At 40.9% G+C, this 22,974-nt stretch overlaps 2 long non-coding RNA genes across 2 annotated transcripts; one reads left to right on the forward strand and one right to left on the reverse strand.

The window, feature by feature from the left end:
* The first annotated feature begins 11 nt into the window (after positions 1-11).
* LOC141573143 (uncharacterized) lies at positions 12-8,178 on the forward strand. Its single transcript, XR_012498750.2, has 2 exons — positions 12-363; positions 2,450-8,178. It is a non-coding gene; the product is annotated as an uncharacterized LOC141573143 (long non-coding RNA).
* LOC148758426 (uncharacterized) lies at positions 7,395-22,959 on the reverse strand. The gene is made up of 4 exons (XR_016021173.1): positions 22,781-22,959; positions 13,231-13,542; positions 10,744-10,828; positions 7,395-7,846 (listed from the first exon to the last, which is right to left on the reverse strand). It is a non-coding gene; the product is annotated as an uncharacterized LOC148758426 (long non-coding RNA).
* Between the last annotated feature and the right edge of the window lie 15 nt (positions 22,960-22,974).

The raw sequence follows: 22,974 nt of genomic DNA on the forward strand, positions 1-22,974 counted from the left end.
TTGCGCTGCGAAGGAAAGCAATCCCACTATTAGGTTTCGCACGTCACTTCCCGCCACTCTTTCCTGCTCTCATTCCTTGCAGTTCCTTAACCAGCCCTTGCACGGTTCGGCCGCTGGACCTTTGCAAGAGCACTCTCACCACACAGAATTGGTCCCGAGTAAAATGGAAGGCCATAAACGATGGTGGCCTGACCATCTTTGGTGAGAAGTAGCCGGACCGAAACAGATTTTGAAATCAGAGACAAACGGCTTCACCAAATCCTCCCCTCACGCCACCACCGTCAGAATGTAGATTTGCCTGGTTCCTGGTGGTGTCCACTTTGGTTCTCATTTCATACCTCTCCAACAGTCGCTTCAATAAAGGTAAATTAACTTTTTAAAATTTAAATCGTGTACAATAAAGAAAATCTGTGCAGCTCACAGAGCTAGACGTCTCCTCAGAGTAATGCTCTAAACTGGGCGACTGCGAAGGTTAAATGAAATACAACGTGTCTGCGTCATTACATATGCCCCACTTTAACCATACTCCTCTCCCTCCAAACATCACCCCCCAAACACACTAGAGCGGGAATCGCCCTCATAGTAAATGTCCACATTCAAAGTCAGGACTTCATTTTGGATTGAGAAGAGTCTGGAGAAGATGGGATTTTTCACCATTTGCTGACAGTTTTTCTGGATTTCTTGGCTCTGGAGGTAGTAGCAACTTATTTGCTACTGAGGATTCTGCTGCTCGTGGCTTAGGAGGTCCGATTTTTTATCCCCACCTTTCCTAACATTTTTCCTCATCGTCCTCTCCACACTGTCACAGACGCATAGACACAGGGGCCACTACGTAGGTTCTGTGAACTTCTCCTCTTAAAAGAGGTTTTTAGTATTTTCCAAGGATTAACTCTTTGTTTCATTGTTTTTCTCATCCCTATTTCATTAATTTCCACTTTAATCTTTACTATGACTTCCTTCTGCTTTGGTTTAATTTGCTTCCCTTTTATTTACGTTGGAACTCTAGATTATTGATTTGAGTGGAATGGACTCTTAAAAGAGAAACTAGATAAATGAGCAATCAAAACTCAGCTTCCAGTAAAGCTCATAATAAAATACATAGTAATGTACCAATTCCAGGAAGCGCACCTCCAATTTGATAGAATATTCAACCTCTTTTTTGGGAAAAGTAATAAGAGACCCCAACTGGCTCTAAGATCCAAAGCACATTATTAACCTTCCTAGCTCTTCTTTTATCCTCCCATTCATACCTCTGGGAAATTGTGCTACTACCTTATTTGCTATCAGTGGCAAATAAGAGCAGGGTAGGGATGGGAGACTCAAATGTGCTGCTATTGCCACTTGACCATGCATAGCTGAATCTGGGCAGTTGTGCATATTGTTTACAATGATCGTGTGTATGGAAGTGCTAATTTTATCATTGGCAACAAATACCATCAATTGTTTTATATGAAGTGACGGTCTCAATTGGTTCATATTTTTTTAAATATCTGCCAAAATAACAAGTCTAAATAACTTGTTCTTTCAGATAAAAATGGTGTTCCATGAAAAAAGGTGGTTAGTTCAGCTCACAACTCAAACCATCACAGAAGTACTTTTCCTCAAAACAACCCTTCCACTGTGGTATGCAGTAGTGCTTCATGCTGCTCATTTCATCACACGTAATATTAAAATGATAGATGTATTGGGAGTCGCTCAGTCACCTCAGGATCAGGGCAGCTGGGTTCTGAATCCGGGTGGCCACAATCTGCTTCATCCTCATCCAGAACAGGGCAGGCAAGACATGCCCGGCCAAATGGTACATGCAGTTTGATGATGATGAGAAACAGAAGTTGATCGAGGAGGTGCAAACCGTGGCCACTGTCCGAGATGCCAAACAAACCAATTTCCATGATGAGACAGGTAAAGAGTTAACAGGAATGAGCTTGTGAGTTAGCAGGAATGAGCTTAAAAATTAACCACTGGGCTCTGAATCCCCCGCGGCTAGCTGTGGGAAGAGAATGATTCCCAAGGGAAGTCAACTGTACCGGCACTATCCTGCAAGCTGACAAACAACTTATATCTATCCCACACTTAAAGTAATCCCACAGGGAGATCTGATCACAAATTCCTAACTGAGCAGGTCCTGGTGGGTAGTCACACCCCAGTCATATAACTTCTTTAGTAAAAGATTTGTCTTAAGCAAGCCCTGTCCATGGTTTTTGTACATCTAGGTTAACACATCTTTGAAATAAGCTTAGCCACCCTCAAGAGAGCATATAATCTTAACTATCCTGTAATCCTACCCCCAACTTGCTTTTTCCTGCCTTCATGTAATCTTCCTTATGTTGCCTCTTTAATTCAAATGCATAAAAGAAACCAAAACTGTTACTCTCCAAAGCATTAGAGATTTTGCTTCCTGGCAATTATCAGTTTGGCTTAAATAAATTCTTATAAAAATTCTTTACAGGTTTGGATGTTTCTCACGTTGACAGCTACTTGGAGCAGTCGGCAGGATTTTGAAGAAGGTGGTCCCCAGGACCACCCTGTTGACTCAGGCCCAGTGCGAGGTACAAGCAAAGGCCCACTGGCTCCCCTCTTCACCTCCGGTGAACTTGATTGAGTTTTCTCTTGGAATCCTGGGCCTCCTTGCTTTCGGTAGTGGATCCTGACTTAATTTGAGTTGTTCTTTGAAAATCTTTGAAGTTGATAAAGGTCAAGACAGCCCAGGGAAAAAAGAAATAATGGGGGGCTGCTTTTAATTTTAGCCTTTTAATTGGATTACTTACTGAGAGTCTGAACAGAATCTTTGCTGGTTAAATGAGAGATTGAACTTTTTTTTTTTTAAATTGGGGAATATTGGGGAACAGTGTGTTTTTCCAGGACCCATCAGCTCCATGTCAAGTCGTTGTTTTTCAATCTAGTTGTGTGCAGCTCAGCTCAAAGTCAAGTCGTTGTTTTCAATCTAGTTGTGGAGGGCACAGCTCACTGGCCCATGTGGGACTCCAACCGCCGACCTTGGTGTTACAGTACCACACTCTAACCAACTGCGCCAACCAGCCACCCAAGACTGAACTCTCTTTAGCTCCAAAAAAGAAAGGACATTTTCTTCCCTAACCTGAATAGCCAATGGGTGTAGGGAGCAGGCTGTAAGCTGACAAGGGCCTTGCAGCCTCAAGGTCACTCCCATGGGAAGCCTCGCCTCAACATCTTCCCAGAAAGTACAAGATAACACTAATGCAGCCACAGACACACAAACTTGCCAATTCACAAAACAGTATGTTCTACTGATACCTGCTTGTTCTGCTAATACTTGCTTGTATAGACAATTGTTCTAAGACTGTATATAAACCGTGTGTGAAACAAAGACTGTGCCACTGCTCCGCCATCCGTGGGTGGTGGACCTCCCGATCCCAGCTTTCCTGTCTCCGTGTCTCCTCGCCCTTCCCCCTCAGGCCGAGCCCTCCTGGCCGTGCAGGCCATGGCAAATGGGGTGATGATAGTTGTTTCGGAGTAGCAGAGATAGATGCCACGAGCAGTCCACTGTGGTAATACAGCATATCCCAGAGAAACTGGTGGGAGCCACGGGGAGAATGGCAGGGCACTCTGGAGTGGATTCACCCAAGAAAGGGGTGTGTGCCTGGGAAAGTGCCACAGTTCTGGTTACGTCCAGTAAGCTTTCACTGGCTTTTGCTCTGGTATTCTTGGGTGACTAAGAATCTTTGGGGGGTTGCCTGAATTTCCTTTAGGGCATGAAGGAGTCCTATAGGGATATTTACCACATTTGGCTTGTTTGGAGATAGGCACGTAAAGGCTAGTTCTCCCTAGAATTTTGTTCAGATTTTACAGATCTTAAGGGAAAAACTAAAATTGATGTGGGAGATTGTGTCTCTGAGGTTGACAAGCCCAAGGAGAGTCAGCCTCCCATTAATACTAAGATGGCTAAGACAAGGATCCTTTGATACTTTTAAATTAATCTTTGTGCACACAATTAGAAAAGGCAGCTATAAAATTAAGCAGACTGAATGGAAAACATATATTTAGACAGTTTATTGAAACTTTAAAAAGAGGATTTGGATAAATGGATCACCCTATGATGTGATTTACGTGTCGACCCAATTCTTTGAGGTATTAAAAGTGGCTGTCCTTATGTTAAAAGGGGAAAGGTCATTTGGAACTTGACTTGTCAAGGACAGATATAAATTGTAAATGCCTCCAAAACAAAATCTGAATCCAACTGGTCTCTTATAAACTAGTGAGTTTTTCTCATGGCTAAAAGGTCTCTGTGTCTATCTATGTGTGTCTACATATGTATTTTGTAAATGTGAGATAATTTTATACCTCTGGATGGTATTGTTAAAATTAATTGAAAGACAAGTGCTTCTAAGGATTGGATATGCTAAAATTCTCAGATATATAGAAACTAACTCAAAGGCTTTTCAAGATCTAAGATTAATCTTTGGTAGATAAAAGTTAGTTTAAGTGCATTTGTTCAAGTAGAAGTTATTGATATTAAATGTAATATATTTTACCCGTGTTTACAAAAATAAGTCCACGTTAATAGCTAACTGACTTTTGATGTCTATGAAATATGTTTTTAGAGGTTATAAAATGTTTTCATCAATTTGCCAAATGAAAGAATGCTAATTGCTTACTTCTTAGTTTTCATTAGAAATTGAGGTTTTAAGGGTTAAAATCTCAATATAGGTAGGAATAACTTTGCTGTGTTCTAGAAAGGCCCCTGGAACACCTCAAAAGAGTTGTCTTTTATGTTAAACTGCATAGGAACTATTCTAAAATAAGTGATAAAAAAACTTCTACAGTATATTGTATGGGTAAACAATGGGTGTAAATTAAATGAATAGTTGGGGCTATGGGAAACCCAGCACAATTGCTTGGTTCTTTCAGGCTCCCTGGCTAACCCCATTTTTCAGTTTTTGTATTCCCTCATGCATCATCGTGCATTTAAGTTGGTCTTAAATTAGACGAAGGAACTTACAAGCTGACATTATTAAAAGGAGACATCTCACACTATTGCCAAATGTTAATAAAATAACTTCAATAAAATGCCAAGTTGGTATCTGCCTCCTTTCACAGTGAGCTCCCAAGAGACAAAGACTTTGAATATCATTGACTGGCACCTGGAGATATTGTTTACTGGAAAAGACATCAAATAAAAGATACTTTCCAACTCTGTTGGAAGGGAACTTATCAGGTCCTAACTACAAATGGACATCTACCTCTGTCTCCAACACTCACCTCCACCTGTAATAGACATCAAAGACTCAGCAGCAGATGAGAAGCTGCTGACATCAGAGGTAGACAGCTACTCCAAGAAATCCACAAGGCTGGTATACCTACAAATTGATGTTGAACTCAGAAACCATTTTGTCTTTACCTGTCTGCTAGTAATATCAGTCATAATAATAGTTATACCTATTCTTTGGGTTTTCCTATATAGTCCAGCTGTTTATGACTACTGAAGATGCATAACAATTAACACTCTTTTTATGGCTTATGTAAATGTTATACTAAATGCAAAATACAGAAATATGAGACAGACTTCCAAACTCAGATCATGGTAGTTTCCACTTACTTCCTCTAAAAACAAAAAGGCCTGCTCCTCCGGTTTTGTGGTAGACTTTTCCTCTTACTGCTGATTGCCACACAAGCCCTGGAAACCAACTTCTTGTCCAGCCCCTAAGTTGGTCCATTTCTATCCCTCATAAATCTGGTCTGTAAATACCACCTTGAATCCTATGGTTTGCTGATGTTGAGGAAATGATATCTGTTACTACCTCCAGGGGAGCAGTCCCACCACATGAAGGATAGCAAATAGCATGACAATGCCTGTCACCGGGAGTAGCAGTCTCAGGATGTCAACACATTCTATAGTGGGTGTTGGAGTTGCCAAGAAAGACATTACTTCCAGAGGCACTGGTTGGAACAATGCTGCACTCACACAGAGAAGAGACAAAGCAAGATCAGTTTCAGCAGTGGGCATTGGTCCCCCACGGCTAGTGGTACCCTTACTATCTTATGTGGGAATCTATTTCCGTGTTTCCGACTCCTTTGTTCTGATTAAATACAGCACCTAGCCAACCTCACTATTATATCCCGCCAGGAATGGAGCCCTTCGCCTGCAGCATAAGAGGGGTGCACATAGCTCATCACTCACATAAGGATAGACATATATCTTACTTCTGTTGAGTACTTGTATATAAGTGAGAGTGGAATTGCTGGGTTATATGGTAACCCTATGTGTAACTTTGAAGAAATTGCCACAGTTTTCCAAAGTGACTGTGCCATTTTACATCCCCACCAGCAGTGTATGAGGGTTCTAATTTTTCCACATCTTCCTCAACATTTGTTATCTGTCTTTTGTATTACAGCCACACTAATGGGTGTGAAGTGGTATCTCATTGTGGTTTTGATTTGCGTTTCCCTGATGATTTCGAACATCTTTCCATGTGCTTATTGGCCATTTTTATATCTTCTTTGGAGAAATATCCAGATTGTTTGCCTATTTTTTCATGTGTTATTTGTTGTTACTTACTTGTAATAGTTCTAAAAATATTCTGGATACATGTCCCTTATCAGGTATAAGATTTGCAAACATTTTCTCCCATTCTGTAGATCATCTTTTTACTTTCTTGATGGTTTCTTTGACATACAAAGTTTTAAATTTTAAAGATGTCCAGTCTATGTATTTTTTCTTTTGTCCCTTGTGCTTTTAGTGTTATAGCTAAGAAAGCATTGCCAAATCCAAGCTCACAAAGATTCACATCTATGTTTTCTTCTAAGACTTTTACAGCTTAAGCACTTACATTTAGGTCTTTGGTTCATTCTGAGTTAAAAGGTCAATTCTGAGTTTTCTGTATGGTATGAAGTAGGGGTCCAACTTCATTTTTATGCATATAAGTATCCAGTTATCCCAGCACTATTTGTTGACTATTCTTTCCCCAGTGAATAGTTTTGGCACTCTTGTCACAAATCAATTGACAATAAATACGAGAGTTCATTTCTGGAGTTTCAATTCTATTCCAAATCTGTCTGATGCCAGTACTACATATCTATACGTCTTGATTACTGTAGCTTTGTAGTAAGCTTTGAAGTCAGGAAGTAGGAGCCCTCCAACTTTGTTTTTAAATATTGTTTTGGCTACACTGAGGTCCTTAAATTTTATACAAATTTTATCATCAAATTGTCTAATTTTGCCAAGAAGTTAGTTGGGATTTTGATAGGGGTTGTGTTGAATCTGTAGATCAAATTGGGGGAGTAATGCCATGGTAACAATATTTAGTCTTCCAATCCACAAAGATGGAATGTCACCCTTTCCTCTTAACATGAGCCCTGACTGCAGGTAGAGTTGGGCTAGGCTGGGCCTAGGAATGGGGGCAGCTCGACAAGTTTCTAGAGTCTAGGGCCCAGGTCATTAAGGCCCTTCTTTCCTCTTCCTCCTCCCACTTCCACCTCCCCTCCCTTCCAACCCCTTAATTGCTACCCTTACCACTGTTGCCAAGTAAGGAGCATGAGGCCTTTCACCTCCTCTTGCCCCACAAAACCAGAAAGTTGTCTTTATATTTTAGAGGTCTCTGGTACTCGCAGCCACCACCGCATAGGTAGGATCCCACAAATCGCAGCGACAGGTGAGGACTGCTTCAAGGCGCAGCGCTCTGATCACCATGGGCTTCCCAGTCCCTGAGGAAGATGGTTCGAGTGTGTTGCCTTCTGCCGGAAGTGGGCAGCATCACCATGGGGACCGATGACGCCGAAACTAGCTACTTCCTCTTGGCCCTGAAAAGCTGAGTCTGCGCGATTCTCTCCTCCAATCTGGCCACTCCAGCTGGAATTTTACGGGTTCTGCCTGGAAGGCAAATTAAATCCAGTACGTCTTTCCTCTTGGAAAAGTCAAGGTCTAAATACAACTGTAATTTATGCACCTGGAATCCACTGATTTGTTTTCTGGTCCTAAAATTTTGCCTTATCCAAAATGTCATATAAAAGTAACCCTTTACATAGGTATTTTTTACTTGGATTAATGCTTTTGAAATTTATCCAAGTTATTGCATGTATCCATAGCGCCTTCTTTTTAATTGTGGTCGTGTTCTTTGTATGAATGTCCCTTATTTTATCTATCTGTTGAAAGACATTTAGGTTGTTTTCAGTTTGGGTTATGAATAAAAGTACTATAAATAATTGCTTAAAATTTTTTTTCTGTGAACATAAACTTTCATTTTTCTTGAGTAAATATCTAAGTGGGGTTGCAGGGTGATGTGGTAAGAGTAGGTTTAACTTTTTGAACTCCCAAACTTTTCCAAAGTGTCTGTACCAATTTCACCAGCAGTGTATTTTATTTCCCTCATTGTTTTTTTAAAACAACTTTATAGAAATATAATTCACATGTCATAAAATTCACCCATTTGCAGTTCACAATTCAATGATTTTTTAGTATACTCACAGTTGTGCAAAGATTACCATAATCAACTTTAGAACATTTTCATCACCTCAAGAGAGAAATTCTACCCATTAGCAATCACTCCTCAATTCCCCTCAACCTCCCCAGCCCAGGGTAATCACAAATCTACTTTTTGTTTCTATAGATTTGCTTCGGCTGGACATTTAATATTAATAGAATCACAACATGTAGTCTTTTGTGACTGGCTTGTTAGCATAGTTTCAAGGTTCATTTATGTGGTAGTATGTATTATTACTTCATTCCTTTAGATGACCAAATCATCGTTTGGATATACCACATTTTATTTATCCATTCATTCACTAGTGGACATTTGGGACATTTCCACTTTCTCGACAATTATGAATAACGTTGATATGAAGATTTGAATACAAGTTTTTGCATAGACATATGTTTTCAACACTCTTGGTTATATACTTAAGAATGGAATTGCTGGATCACATGATAACTCTGTTTAATTACTTGATGAAGTGGAAGGCTGTTTTCCAAAGTGGCTGCATCATTTTACATTGCCACCAATATGGGATAATTGTGACCACATGAGTGTTCCATCATGTGTACACATTGCTGGGGCTAAATTACTATCTCTGTAATTACATAAGTACAGACGGCGAGGTTTCTGGAGCACTGTACTGGCTAGACAGAAACAAAGGAATTCGGGTGCTTATACCAACAGTATTCAGCTCTATGCAGAACCTATCAACATTCTATGGCAAACAGCATCCCGTTGGTCTCCTTCCTAACAGCAGTCATCCATCCTTTCTCCAATTTCCAGGTCTCCAGGGTTAGTTGGGCCAAACAGCTCTCAGGGTTAAACTGATCACATAAAGCAGCCCTAGAAGACTGAGAGGGCTGAGACAGGCATGACACCCACAACTTCATCACATTCCACAGACCCTTCCAAGAGCTACGGTACCAGTTCCCCATCTCAGGCTGGTTATCTGCCAGCTCAGAGCCCAGAACTGCCTCCCAGCCATGTGTCTTTTCTGGGACACTCATGCCCTATCACAAGGAGACAGCCCTCCCAGGTGTCTGGGAGACTGAAGGGCCTTCAAAACCCCAAAAGCTGATTTTCCAGAGACATAAGTTATACATTAAAACTGACTGGTGGAGGATATTTCTTGGAGGTAGGGTAAGTGGTGAACTCATCTGTCAAATCTCCTTACTATGCACCAGAGCACATTTCACTCTTAACTGGAGTCCTGACTGCGGTCCAGTTTGGCGGGGTTGGGCCTGGGGGTGGGGATAGCTGGAGAAATCTCAGGGTCTCCGCAATTCCTGCGTTTTGCGCGAATGATCACCACGTTGGGAGCGGGGCCGTTCACCTCCCGCGGGACGATCTCAAACGGCTGGTTTTATATTTTTGTGCCCGGCGCTCATAAGGGATACCCGAGAGGTAGGAGAACGGAAGTGGGCTCGTCACCGTGGTAACCGAAGACGCCACGACTTCCGACTTCCGATTGGGGTAGAATTCCTGAGTGTGCGCAGTCTTCGCTGCATCATTGGTCACGCCCCAACTTCCGTTGCTCGCTCGCTCTCCCGTTCGGATGGAAAGGTGGAGACTCTCAGGAAATAGATTTTTTGTGAATACTACAACTCACGATGTAGTTGGAGAGATGGCACAAAATCAAACAATTTCAGTAATTTTAAAAATACCATTAAATAATAGAGGAATGCAAATTTTAGAAACGTCTGGAAGGAAATTGCCTGCAAAGGGAATTATTAAGCTAAATTTTGAACGATGATTCGGAATTATTCAGAGAGGATAAAAAAGGGTTTGTGAGCTGAAGGACATTCTAGACGGGAGAACAGCATGAACAAAGGCAGAGAGGTGTCACAGCATGCATGTTTTTGCAGGGTGGGGTTGGCACGCACAGAAGTGGCAGCCACCACAAACAGCTATGTTGCTGTGGGATCAACTGCCAGGCAACAGGGGTTGGTTGTTGAAGCAGAAGCCAGAACAATGGTGAACTGGACAAGTACGTCATGGTAAGGAACCTGGGCTTTTTGAAAATGCTAGGGAGCTTGTCGCCTCAATAAACTTTAAAGAATAAGAAATAAGAAAATGCTAAGGGAGCCATAATGGAAATTTTGTCAGGGATGCCTGCAGTTCTGCCACAGTCACCCTGCTCACCAGACCAGCATGTCTCAAGCCATTCCTGATCTGCTTCTCCTCCTGTCCCCTGGACTCTAATTCTGACCCTATTTCTCTAAGCAATAACAAATCTGAGTGTGATGGTTCATAAGAGGAGATTGTCAATTCCAATACAGAGGTCATGAACACCTACCTGTAAGGCATGCCAGGTAGAAGTGCAGGACCCGGAGCTGGGCAAGACCAGAAAAACACAATCTGGACAATCCAGACATTTCATGCTGGAGGATAAACAGTGTATCAGTGGAAGGTACAGGTATAGTGGACGCTGTATGCACCACCCTGATCCCACCGAGGGACATATTTTCCCAGCTGCAGGTAGTGTTGCTAGAAAACTCACCTAGAGGCTTTATTGAGAAGTCAAAGCAGACACCATTCAAAATGTTCAATGAAAACAATGCTAAAAGCAAATAATTGTATTTAATTGTATTGAATGATTTATCGATTGGCAGATCAGAGCTAAAAGCAAGTTTCGTTTTTAAAATCCTGGAGAAATTAAATACATAGTAAACAGAGGGCAGAAATTAATGGGCAAAATCCTGGACAAAGTGGGGAAGACTGGTCTTTGAGGATGACTGCCTCTTCCCTGAGAGTAGACGGGAGGAGGAAAGGGGGTTTAGCATTTCTAGGTTTGCCTCGGGAAGTCTGAAGATGTCTCAGTATATCTACAAATCTACTTCCTGTAGATAATATGTCTATATTATCTACATTAGTCTAAGACAATGGACTTGAAGGTTAGATTTAAGCTGGAGGTGAGACTGGAAGGCTAATGCTGTCCATATGCAGCTTGTCCTTTATCTTTTTATATATTTGGGCCCATTTGGTTGGGTGTATCTCAAACTATTTTAGTTGAATTGTCGTTTGTTTTAAATCTGAGAATCTTTCTATCAGACGGAAGACTATGTCCCTTTACTTGCATTGTTATAGTTTGCAAATCCACATCAGAAGTTGGTGTGAGATTCAGGGCTCAAGGAGCACTCAGATTTGGGTTGAATGAGGGAGGGTAATGCCGGGATGGGGGAGGAGGCAGGAGGTGTGCACCAGGGGACCGGTGCCATGGAGGTAGAACTGGGAAGTGACTAAGCCACGTGAGAATTACACACATTTTAGAGGCTACAGGCCTCTAGGAGAGGAAGGGATTGGATGTCCATCTTGTGTTTTCAAGGTGACTGACAGCTTCTTTTACTATTTTAATATGTAAAGTTATAGTTTCTAGGATTCAAGTGTACAATTTTGTGGCTTAAAGAACAAGTACTTACAACCTGGGTTTGATTCTAGATTCTACCAACACTAGATGTTTGAGGCTGGGAAAGTTCATCTCTTTTGAGTCTCAGCTTTCCAATTTGTAAAAATGGGCAAAATCAATGTCTTCCTAAAAAGACTGTTTGGAGGATTAAATAAACTGTGTCCATAGGAAGAAGTTCCTTTCCTTCTTTATTCACGTTACATTTTCAATTGCTGTCTCCCAGTTACTTAGAGACACTGCCAGGTCTCACCCAAAAGCCATTTACTATTTAAGAAGATGGCTTGTTTAGGTTATTTGTGGCGGCTCCAGTTCTAGCCCCAGCCCCAAGCCCAGCTCTTCCACCCCTAACATCCAAACTTCTTATCACACTCAGGCTTCTGAGATTTGCACCAGTTGGAGAAGACACCAGCTTCCTCCTCTCTCTTCCTTTCTGCTTACTTCATCTATAAGCTCCAAGTACTCAACAGGCCTGGCGCTCTGGTTTGGTCGTAGGTTTCTCCAGTTCCTACGACTCCTACACAAGCCCTGGCCATCGCTCTCTGGTCCAGCCTGAGCACATCAGTGTTGTCCCTCATTGAGCCGGTCTCTATGAATCACCTTGAATCCTACAGTCTGCAGAAGCCTCCAGTCTACTGGTTTCTAGTTCCAGGTTTTTTAAGGTCCTTGGACCTAGGGAAGAGGGAGCAGTTCTGTATGTTGAATGAGGTTTGCGACGTGCAAAATGGAGCATCACAAAACCATTTCCTACTATTTTGTGTTGGCCATCCATTTCCCCTTAACTATTTCTTCTCTCTTCTCTCTTCTAAAATCTTCCATTACAAACAACATAGCACATCATTACCTTCTGCTATATGTAATGATTTCTCATACATGGGGAAGTTGTTTCCCTACTTAGATTTTAAGCTCCCTGAAGGCAGGAATCCTATGTTTCTTGAAGGGTAAACCTTCCAGAGCTTGTATTCACTGCTGTGTCTCCTAATGAGCTGTGCACACCGATGCATAATGACCAGCTCAGGACTCAGAACTCCTGCCACCCAGCTGTGTGCCCTTCGGTGACACCTGCTCCCCCTATTAAGGTGCCTTTCCAGGGTGTCTTTAGATGTAAAGACCTTTAAGATACCCAGGTTATGCTTCTTTAAATATAGATCTAAATATAGATCCTCATAAATATAAAGTGATGGATGGAGATTTGGTGATGTGGTGGGGGAGAGGCAACGATTATACTTCTTATATTTTCTCATCTTTAAATCTGAGCACAACACTCCAGAGCATGCTCTTTTCTTAGGTATATTCTAAGTGCTGGTCCAGGTGGACTAGACATGGCTGAGCGTGGGGGCCACTTAGAGTCCTGGAAACACATTGCCCACCTGCACTTACTATGATCACCATGTAAGGAGTGATCACTTTGCCTCTCGCTGTCTGCTGCCCGTGTCTGTTGTGAAGGGGGAATCCCATGATGGAAGCAACCTGCAGAGCAAGTGATCCACTTCTAGCACAGGGGTCTGGTTGCCCTGGTGTGTGTGTATCCTGTCAGAGGTAGAGGGAAGTCTCACAGTCATCATGGGAACCCAGGACTCAGGAACGGGTGACTTCTTCCTGGCGAGGAGGAGCTGAGTCTGCACAGTCTTCACCTTGTTTTCACTACTCCCCCCACTTCACCACTAGAGGCAGGCTGAGAGCCTCTTTAACCTTTAAAAAGAAAAGTCAAGAGTCTAATTACAATCCCTTTATAACCTGCAGTTTATACACTATAGCAACTGTTAGGTCCTAGGTAGATCATGTCTAGTTTAAAAACAATGCAGGTTAGGGCTTTCATATCACCCAAGGATGCTTTTGTTATTTTGGTATTTATTGTACCAGCTTAAGTTGGGGATATGCGGGCAGAAGTGCCCTTCTGGAAGCAAGCAGGAGAGAACTAGGGTCGGGGTGGCGGCCATGGTTCCCTGCCTCCAGGTCCTGCAGTAGCGGCATCCGTGACCCTCACCGGGTCCCCTCCTCTGCACGTTGTACCTCCACTGTGGCACAGGCAGGAGGGGCCCCAACCAGACACCGTGGGCACTACAAGAGCTTATCATCCCTCAAAAGAGCGCTCCAAAAGTCGGGTCCCGTGTGGGGTCTACCGCCTGATGGAGATGTATCCAACCGCGGAATCCACTTCCGGGAGGATGGGTTTCCGTGACGGAAATCCTACAAATCCTGGGCGGAAGCGGATATGGGAGGGGCTTTGGCTCCGCACCAGGAGACTCGGCTGTCCCCGAGCCAGGCACTGTCCCAGGAAGATCCCTGCAGTCGCTGCCCACGGCCAGGGTGGCTCTCAGTGAAGACCTGGGGTCCCGGTGGGGAATGAATGCCTTCCTCAGCCGGGATCCGCAGCTGGCTACCGGCTGCCCTTCACCTTCGCCGGGAAACCCGGGCGCAGCGGGAAGAGTCCGCAGCCAAGCGGCTCCCACCCCGCGGGACGGATGAAATGACTGGACTTCTGCCTCCATGTGGGGAGAGGCAGATGGCAGAGCCAGGGTCTAGCCGGCTCATGCCTGGGGACAGGTGAAAGGAGGAGCGATCCCAGGTGGGAACAGGGTTGACCTTACAGAAACCAGAAAGGCATCATGGGCCTCAGGGGACCATGACACAAGGACGAACGCGAGGCTGAGAAAACTCGTCTCACAGGGAGCACACTAGAGCAAGGGGTCTGCATCACCAGCCCCCTTTCTCTGGCAGGTGACCTGAGGCCAAAGACCTCACAAAAACACTACACATCAATATCCCTTAAAAATATAGCTACAAAATGTCCTCAACAAAATGCTAGGAAACTGAATCAAACTGCATATTTAAAATGTTATACACCATGACCAAGTGAGATTTATTCCAAGAATGCAACGGTAGTTCAACAAAAGAATTTCAACCAATTTAATAGAACGAAGGAAAAAAAATGATCATCTCAATTGATGAAGAAAAACCTTTGACAAAATCTAACACATTTTCATGGTAAAAACACCCAGAAAACTAGGAGGGAACTTCCTCAGCATGATAACGGCTATAATGAAAAATTCATAGCTAACACATATAAATAATGAAAGACTGAAAGCTTTCTTATGATCAGGAACAAGACAAGAATGGCCAGTCTCAGCACTACTATTCAACAGTGTACCAGAGGTTCTAGCCAGAGCAATTAGGCAAGAAAAAGGAATAAAAGGCATCCAAATTAGAAAGGAAGAAGGAAAGCTATCTCTACTCTTAGATGACATGATCATATATATATATATATATATATATATATATATATATATATATATATATAAAATATGTAATATATAATATATATTTATATATAAATGTATATATATATTTATATATATGTAATTCCAAAGAATAAAAAACAAACCCTACTAGAGCTAATAAACAAATTCAATTAAGTTGTAAGGTACAAGGTACAAGATCAACTTTTTAACCTGATAAAACCATCTGTAAAAAAAAAATGATAGGGCGGCCAATTAATTCAGTTGGTTAGAGCACGGTGCTCTTAACAACAAGGTTGCCGGTTCGATCCCCACATATGCCACTGTGAGCTGTGCCCTCCACAACTAGATTAGGACAACTCCTTGACTTGGAGCTGATGGGTCCTGGAAAAACACAAATAAATAAAAGTTTTAAAAAAATGATAGCTAACATCTCACTTAAATAGTGAAAGACTGAATGCTTTCTCCTTAAGATTGTGAATAATACAAGGATGTCCCTGTTGGGAAAAGCAGTCATGTGTAGCTTCTCGCCTCTTGGGCCTTGAACATTTCCTTGCAAAGAGATAAAGAGCCCTCACAGCCCACGCTGGGCATATCTCTTTGTTTGCGGATATCTTTTCCTATTCCAGGCTTAATGTATACTTCTTTGTTCTGAGTGTGTCATATTCACAGCCAACCCCAATGCTACATCTATTCCTGGAGGGGAGGGGATGAGGTCCTTGGCCTGCAGCACATGAGGGGTGCATGCAGACCATTTCCTTGTGTCCGCTGCAGAGCAAGCCCTGCAGGGCAAAAAGCTAATCTTGCTCTGTCTCTTCTCTATGTGACTAAAGCATTGTTCCATCCAGTGGAACAATGTGAGTCATGTCTTTCTTGGCTACCCCAACATCTGCAAACCATGAGGTCAGGTGACATGGCATACTTGGATTGCTGCTCCTAGGCAACAGATGTCACGTGATCGACATCTTCTCTCACCATTCCTGTTCAACATGCTATTTATGTCCTATTCAGTAAAATGAGACCCCTCCCCCCAAAAGTAAAAGGCATACCTGTTGGGAAAAAAAAGAAATAAAACTCCCCCTATTCTCAAACAACATAATTTTCTACATAGAAAATCCCAAGGAACCTTAAAAACAAAGAAAGAAACAAAAAAAAAAAAAAACAGCTCCTAGAACTTATAAGCAGTTTAGTAATGTCACAGGATAAAGGGCCAACACACAAAATTAATCATGTCTATACAGACATCATATCAACTTGAAACCAAAAAATTTTAAATAATACCATTTACAATAACTCCAAAATGATGAAATATATAGGTATAAGTCTAACAAAATATGTGCTGTATCTGTATGCTTAAATCTACAAAATACTAATGAGAAAAATCAAAGAAGATCTAATTAAAAGACAAGACATGTCAAATACATGGATTGGACGAGTCAATATATTTAAGGCATCAATCATCTCAAAGTTGAGCTACAGATATAACACACTTCTAGTCAAAATATTATTTTTGGTGTACATACACACAAGTTGCTTTTTAAATTTGTATGGAAACAATGGAATTAGAATAGCCAAAGCGAATTTTAAAAGAAGAAATTTGGCAGATTCACATGCCTTTAAGACATAAAACTACAGTAATCAAGACAGTATTGTATTAGTGAAGGGATAAACAAACTTCAATGCAACCGAATAGAAAGTCCAGAAACAGACTCGCTCAAATATGGCCAATTGGTTTTTTGCACAGATACAAAGGCAATTCAATGGAGATAGTATTTTTCAACAAATGATGTTGAACAGTTGGATATCCACATGCAAAAAAAAAAATGAACCTCAACCCCAACCTCACACCTGTACTTAGTCCTCAGGATCGGGACCTGGACCTGTTTATTTCTGACAGGTGGAATAATGAGAGTTTCCATTTTATTCTTTATACTTTTCAGTGTTGTTCAAATTTTCAATGACAAATATGTTCTCCTTTAATAATAAAAAAGCGAGTGTTAAAAAAGAAGATAGTGAAGTTTAGCTTCATCAACTTTTAGATCAGGTGGACTTCCTATCTGGGGCCACATACCCGAGTTTGCATTTTGTTTTGCTGGTACTCTCAAGAAAAACGGTGCTGCCCTGCCATCTGGTGGCTACATGGCAAGAGATCCTTCCAACCAGCACTTCAATAAAGAAAAAATCTGTTTTATCAAGTCTGAAGAAGACCACAGATATACAGTGTTCTCGGGAAAACTTTGATTTGCTCGGAGTCTCCAACTGTAATATTGGATTTGTCTATTTTTCTTGCATTTTTATCAGTTTTTGCCTCACATATTTTGATGCTCTGTTGTTAAGTGCATACATGCTTAGGATTGCATGTCTTCTTGAAGAATGACCCTTCTATAATTACTGTCTTTCCCCCAAAATAAGACCTAGCTGGACAATCAGCTCTAATGTGTCTTTTGGAGCAAAAACTGGGTATTGTATTATATTGTATTATACCCAGTCTTATAGTAAAATAAGACCGGGTCTTATATTAATTTTTGTTCCAAAAGACGCATTAGAGCTGATTGTCCGGCTAGGTCTTATTTTCGGGGAAATAGGGTATGTAGTGTTTCCGTTTACCCCTGATAATTTTCCTTGTTCTAAAGTCTACTATGTCCAAAATAAATACAGCTACTTCAGCTTTCTTTTGATTAGTATCATTACTGTGTATCGGTCTCCATCCCTTTACTTTTAGTCTATCAGTTTCTTTATATTTAAAGTGGTTTTCTTATAGAGAACATATCGTTGGATCTTGGCCTTATATTCTTTTTAAATCCACTCTGACAATCTCTTGTCTTTTAATTGTTGTAATTAGACCATTCACATTTAAAGTGATTATTGATACAGTAGTCCCCCTTATCTGCAGGGGATATATTCCAAGACCCAGTGGATGCCTGAAACTGCAGATGGTACCAAACCCTATGTCTGCTGTTTTTTCCTATACATACATAGGTATGGTAACATTTTATGAAATTTAATTTATAAATTAGGCACAGTAAGATTAAAAACAATGAAATAAAATAGAATTACAATATACAGTAATAAAAGTTATGTCAGTCAGAACACATTTTCTGTTTATGTCTTCCACCCACAAATTTAATGCTTTTTCCATCTTAATTAAGCACTTATCACACACGGTGGCTGTAACTTTTGCGATTTGAGGTGTGACAGCAAAACTAGCACAAATTTCTTTTTCCTTCACCACAGTTTCACAGATAAATTGTTCTTACCGTAGATATTAGCAACATCAGCATAGTTTTTTTTCTTTCTTTTAGTCAAGAACTGTCACCTTTTCACTTTAAGGAAGCATTTTACAGCTTCTCTTTGGCATATCCGAATTGCCATCGTCACTACTCTTGGGTCATTAATAAGTAAAATAAGGGTTACCTGAACACAGGCATTGTGATACAGCAACAGTTGATTTGATAACCGAGGTGTCTAAGATACTAAGTGACTAACTGGCAGGGAGTGCCTACAGCGTGGAGACGCTGGACCAAGGGATGATTCACGTAGGGCGGGATAGGGCGGTGTGGGAAGGCCTGAGAGTTCATCACGGCTGCTCAAAACGGCAGCTCTGCAAAATGATTTCAGGTATGGCGATGTGGTTAGGAGCCAGGTCATGCTCTGCCTCTCCTCTCTGCTCCACAATCTTCTCTTCCCATCTTTGACATCAGTTTTTAAAGTTTATTACCTTACATTATCTCTGTTTCTTTGTTGGCAATTATTAGTGATGGGGGCGGAGGGACAGAGTGTTTTTTTAAAACAAACAAATAAACTTATTTTGGGTGTATTTTGTTAAGTAGGGGAAGGAAAATCTGTGGGACAGTCTTAATTCTCCTTTCTAACTTAAAAGTCTATTAATCTCTACCTAGTCATATTTTTATTTTAAAAGCAGACTACAGGAAGCGGAAAATATGTTTCACAAGAAAAAGAACCTAATGCTTTGAGTTGGAAGTGATCTCAGAAGTCCTACTTCTCAAAATCAGAGACTTGAGTGGTATTCTTACAAAAGGTTCTCCTGATGTTTTTTGGTGTAGGTTTACATGAGGGAGAGGGAGAGGGAAAGAGAGAGAGAGAAAGGAATAATGAACACTTACTAGTGCTTACACAATAGTTGCCATTTCGGTAACTTCCCTTCCTGCCTCTAATCATACAACACACCTCTGGGCCTTTAAGGGAGCCTGGTGGCACACATATTGGAGCTCTGACTATAACACTAGAAAATTGTACACCAGATAAAAACTCAATAAAATGAGAGAGTACTAGGGGAAAAGTGTAAGTTTTTTTCTTTTATCCTTTCCTTTCTGGATATATATATATATATATATATATACACACACACACACACACACACACACACACATATATATACACACACACATATATATGTGTATATATATATATATATATATGTATACATATATATATATATATATATATATATATATATATATATATATATATATCCACCAGAGCTATAAATCATTTTAGGGTATGAGACATTGTAAACGCAAGTTTAATTTTCTGGGATGATTCCCCTCCACTGCTATAACAGCTAATGAGAATTGAGAAATAATCCCTGTGAGAACCGTATTACAAGTGAATGCCTTGGATTTTAATTTTAAAATAACTTTGAAAAGTAGCTTTTAAGAACAAGCCAAAGGAGTGTAGTTTAGTAGGAAATGGAAAAACATAATCTGCCTTGGATGTTATGACTCCCCAAAGGGTCAGACCTATCCCATGTGATCAGTGAGGCATCTCAGAATGGGCCCCATCTCTTACAGCGGGCGTTGTAAAGACCAGTCAGCACCAGAGAGCTACGAACTGTCCTCAGACTTATTGAACCAACTGGTCACTAGTCATTGCTCAAAACCAGAAAAATAAATATTTCCCAAGCTGCCCAGAAACGCAGAGTCCAGCTGCTTAATCATTGATCATTATTTTATAATAGGCACGTAGTTAATTCTGACTTGTGTACATCCAGAAGTTAAACTTGACACCTAGCTTCAAGAAAAAGAGAGATACTAAAAGTACAAATAAAGTCTTTTCTGTCAAAGTCAGTTGGGTGTCAAAAACTTGGAGTTCATAAGTAATCTAGAGTTAGTCATGTAATATCCATGACACGGGGACTTAAACAATAATGGAAAACTTCAGGCTCAGAAAGACAAAATATGGGAGCAAATGACCCCTTACTTCTGAGAAGTAGAGCATCCTGGTGAGGGGGACAGGCTCTGAGGGGATTTGGCATTTTTTGATTTGTGCGAGTTAATTATAAATCTCAGTTTCCTCATCTGTAAAGTGCAGATCATGATTTTAAGTGTTAACTATGCATAGTGCCAAGTGGGTACTAGACTATCAGAGGGATCACTTCTTAAATTATATAAATGTCAAACCACTATGCTGTACACCTGAAATTAATATAAAATAATATTGCATGTCAAAATAAATAAATGAAAAAAAGAAAAAATAATTGTAAGTATTCATAAGTTTATTATTATACAAAGATTAAACAGGATAACACATGTAAAATACCTGGATTAGAGTAAGTATCCAATAAATATTAACTGATGTTATTATTTTCCCCTGAAGACCAGAGTTTATATTATTTTCACTCTTGCTCATATTTCTGCAAGGAACAGTTTAGCAATTTCTTACATCTTAGTGTTTTCATTTTTACCCTTTTGTATATATGTGGTTATAACCCTGAAGAAGATATGTCTTTGTTTTTGTTTCATTTTTACCTCCCCCCAACACATCTCTCTGTCTCCTTCGTCTCATAAAAGCAGTTAGATTTTCCTTTTAGAAACCACCTCTATTTTAGTCTGAGTCCTCCAGTTTTGGGTAGAGGTGATCTGGCCTCCAGCTCCAGGGTGTCTACTCAATCAGACCATTCCATCCCTCTGAATAGATAGATTGGTGTAGGAGCGGCTCAAGTCAGGCCAATGAGCTGCAATCCTGGGGCTTTTCCTATATCTCCTAGGAAAGCAAGAACTGACTGCTAACCTATATAAGTTTGGAGGTACCAGAAGTCACCATGGGGAAATGACAGCCTGAGAATGGAATTAACACAGAGGAATGCAGAACTGAGAGATGGAGATGGCTTCCTAATAGTACATTTGAGTACCTATGTCCAATTGTAACTAGACACGCACACGCACACACAACACATACTTTACGTTTTATAAGACAATAAAGTCTGTTTTGTTTTGTTTTTGCTTGCTTAAGTCAGTTTGAATGGCGTTTCTGTCATTGCAATGAAAGGAGTCCTGACAAATAAACCAGTCCTAGAAAGAAATATGAAGTGAGCAGCGTGATCCAATTGCTTATTTCTGTATTTTTCCCACATTCCCCCCCCCCTTGTATTTAGTGCCTTTTTGCTCTCTTCTTCCTATTTATTTTTTCATGGGAAATAATCTTATAATGTTTGTCCTAGATGCTGAGTGGTGAATTTCTATTACTGTATTATTTTCCCTAAAATATTGACATTTTGAGCCTTACATTTAGTCCCATAATGAAAGACTTTGTTCCTGCTAACGGAATTTAGCTCTATATAAGTTTAAGAGACTTAAAAAATGTAGTAACCAAATAACAGAGTTGAAATCTTGTCTGGATTCTAATTCAAAGAAACCAACTGTTTTTAACAGAAATATTTTTTCAGGGGAAATTGAACATTGACTGGATATTTGTTACTCAGGAATAATTGTTAAAATATTTACCCCTAATAATACTAATATGGTATACTTTAAAGAGTTTCTATGTTTAGGAGATAAGTATGGAAATATTTTTAGATGAAAAGATACTGTGCTTAAGATTTGCTTCAAAATATTCCAGTAGGAGAGAAGGTACAGATGAAGCAAGATTTGCAATAAGTTAATAATGGTTGAAACTGGGTGATGGATTGGGCATGGGGTTCATTATACTATTCTTTCTAACTTTATGGGTTTGATTTCCATAATAAAAATTTTTTTAAGTAATAAGTAGAAATGGCTTAGGCTACTATTGCCTACCCAGAATCTATGCTCTCATTTTCCCTTACAAACTGAACCCCTATATTGTTGAGGATGCAATGTTAACCGTGCAGGTTAACTATTTTTTAATGATTTTTTTTTTCAGTCTCCCTCGTAGATGTGAGTGTCCAATGAAAAGCAGATAGAAGCCATTGGGTGTGGCTTCCAGGAAAACTTTCGAGATGCCAGCTCAGCTGACAGGTGAGCCTGTTACCCTTGCCTCTTCCTCTTTCTGCCGCCTGGGACAAACACCTGAGGGAGAAATTAGCAGGGTCATCTTGCACCACAGGCAACCTGAAGGTCAGAATGCATGATGCTTTTTGAAAGGTGGCACCAAAAGATGAAAGGAACCTGGATACTTGATGACTGTGGAGCTGCCACACCGGCTCTGGGATACTTTCCCCTTTGGTTCAACAGGGAGAATTAAAGTTTTTCTTACTGTAAATTTGTATTTGCCCTTACAAAGACTGTAAATTCCTCGAAGCCAGATCTTGTAGCCCACAGAAGTGGCTGCTTTTGGGAACTATCTGAGGTGTTTTAAAAAATATTAAGGCTTGGGCCCCACTTCCAGAGTGCCTGATTGCACTGATTTGGGGTACGGCCTACGCATTGGAACTTGTAAAGGCTGCCCCTGGTGATTCTGATTTGGAGACCTACCGGTGTAGCTCTCCATGTGATCCCCGGAGCGCTTCACTCCTGGCTGGGCATCGACCAGGACGGGCGACTGCCTGGGATGACCCGTGACGGGAGGGCGTAGGAGGAGCACCGGTTCAGGTAGCCTTTTGCTACGAAGCCGACCGAGCCTCGCCCCAGTCCTGCCCCTGCCCCGCCCAGCTGTGGTCCCGGAAGAC

Source organism: Rhinolophus sinicus, chromosome 4 (genome assembly GCF_057876585.1).
Source record: "Rhinolophus sinicus isolate RSI-liver-muscle chromosome 4, RSI-T2T, whole genome shotgun sequence".
In the NCBI taxonomy this organism is placed as follows: Eukaryota; Metazoa; Chordata; class Mammalia; order Chiroptera; family Rhinolophidae; genus Rhinolophus; species Rhinolophus sinicus.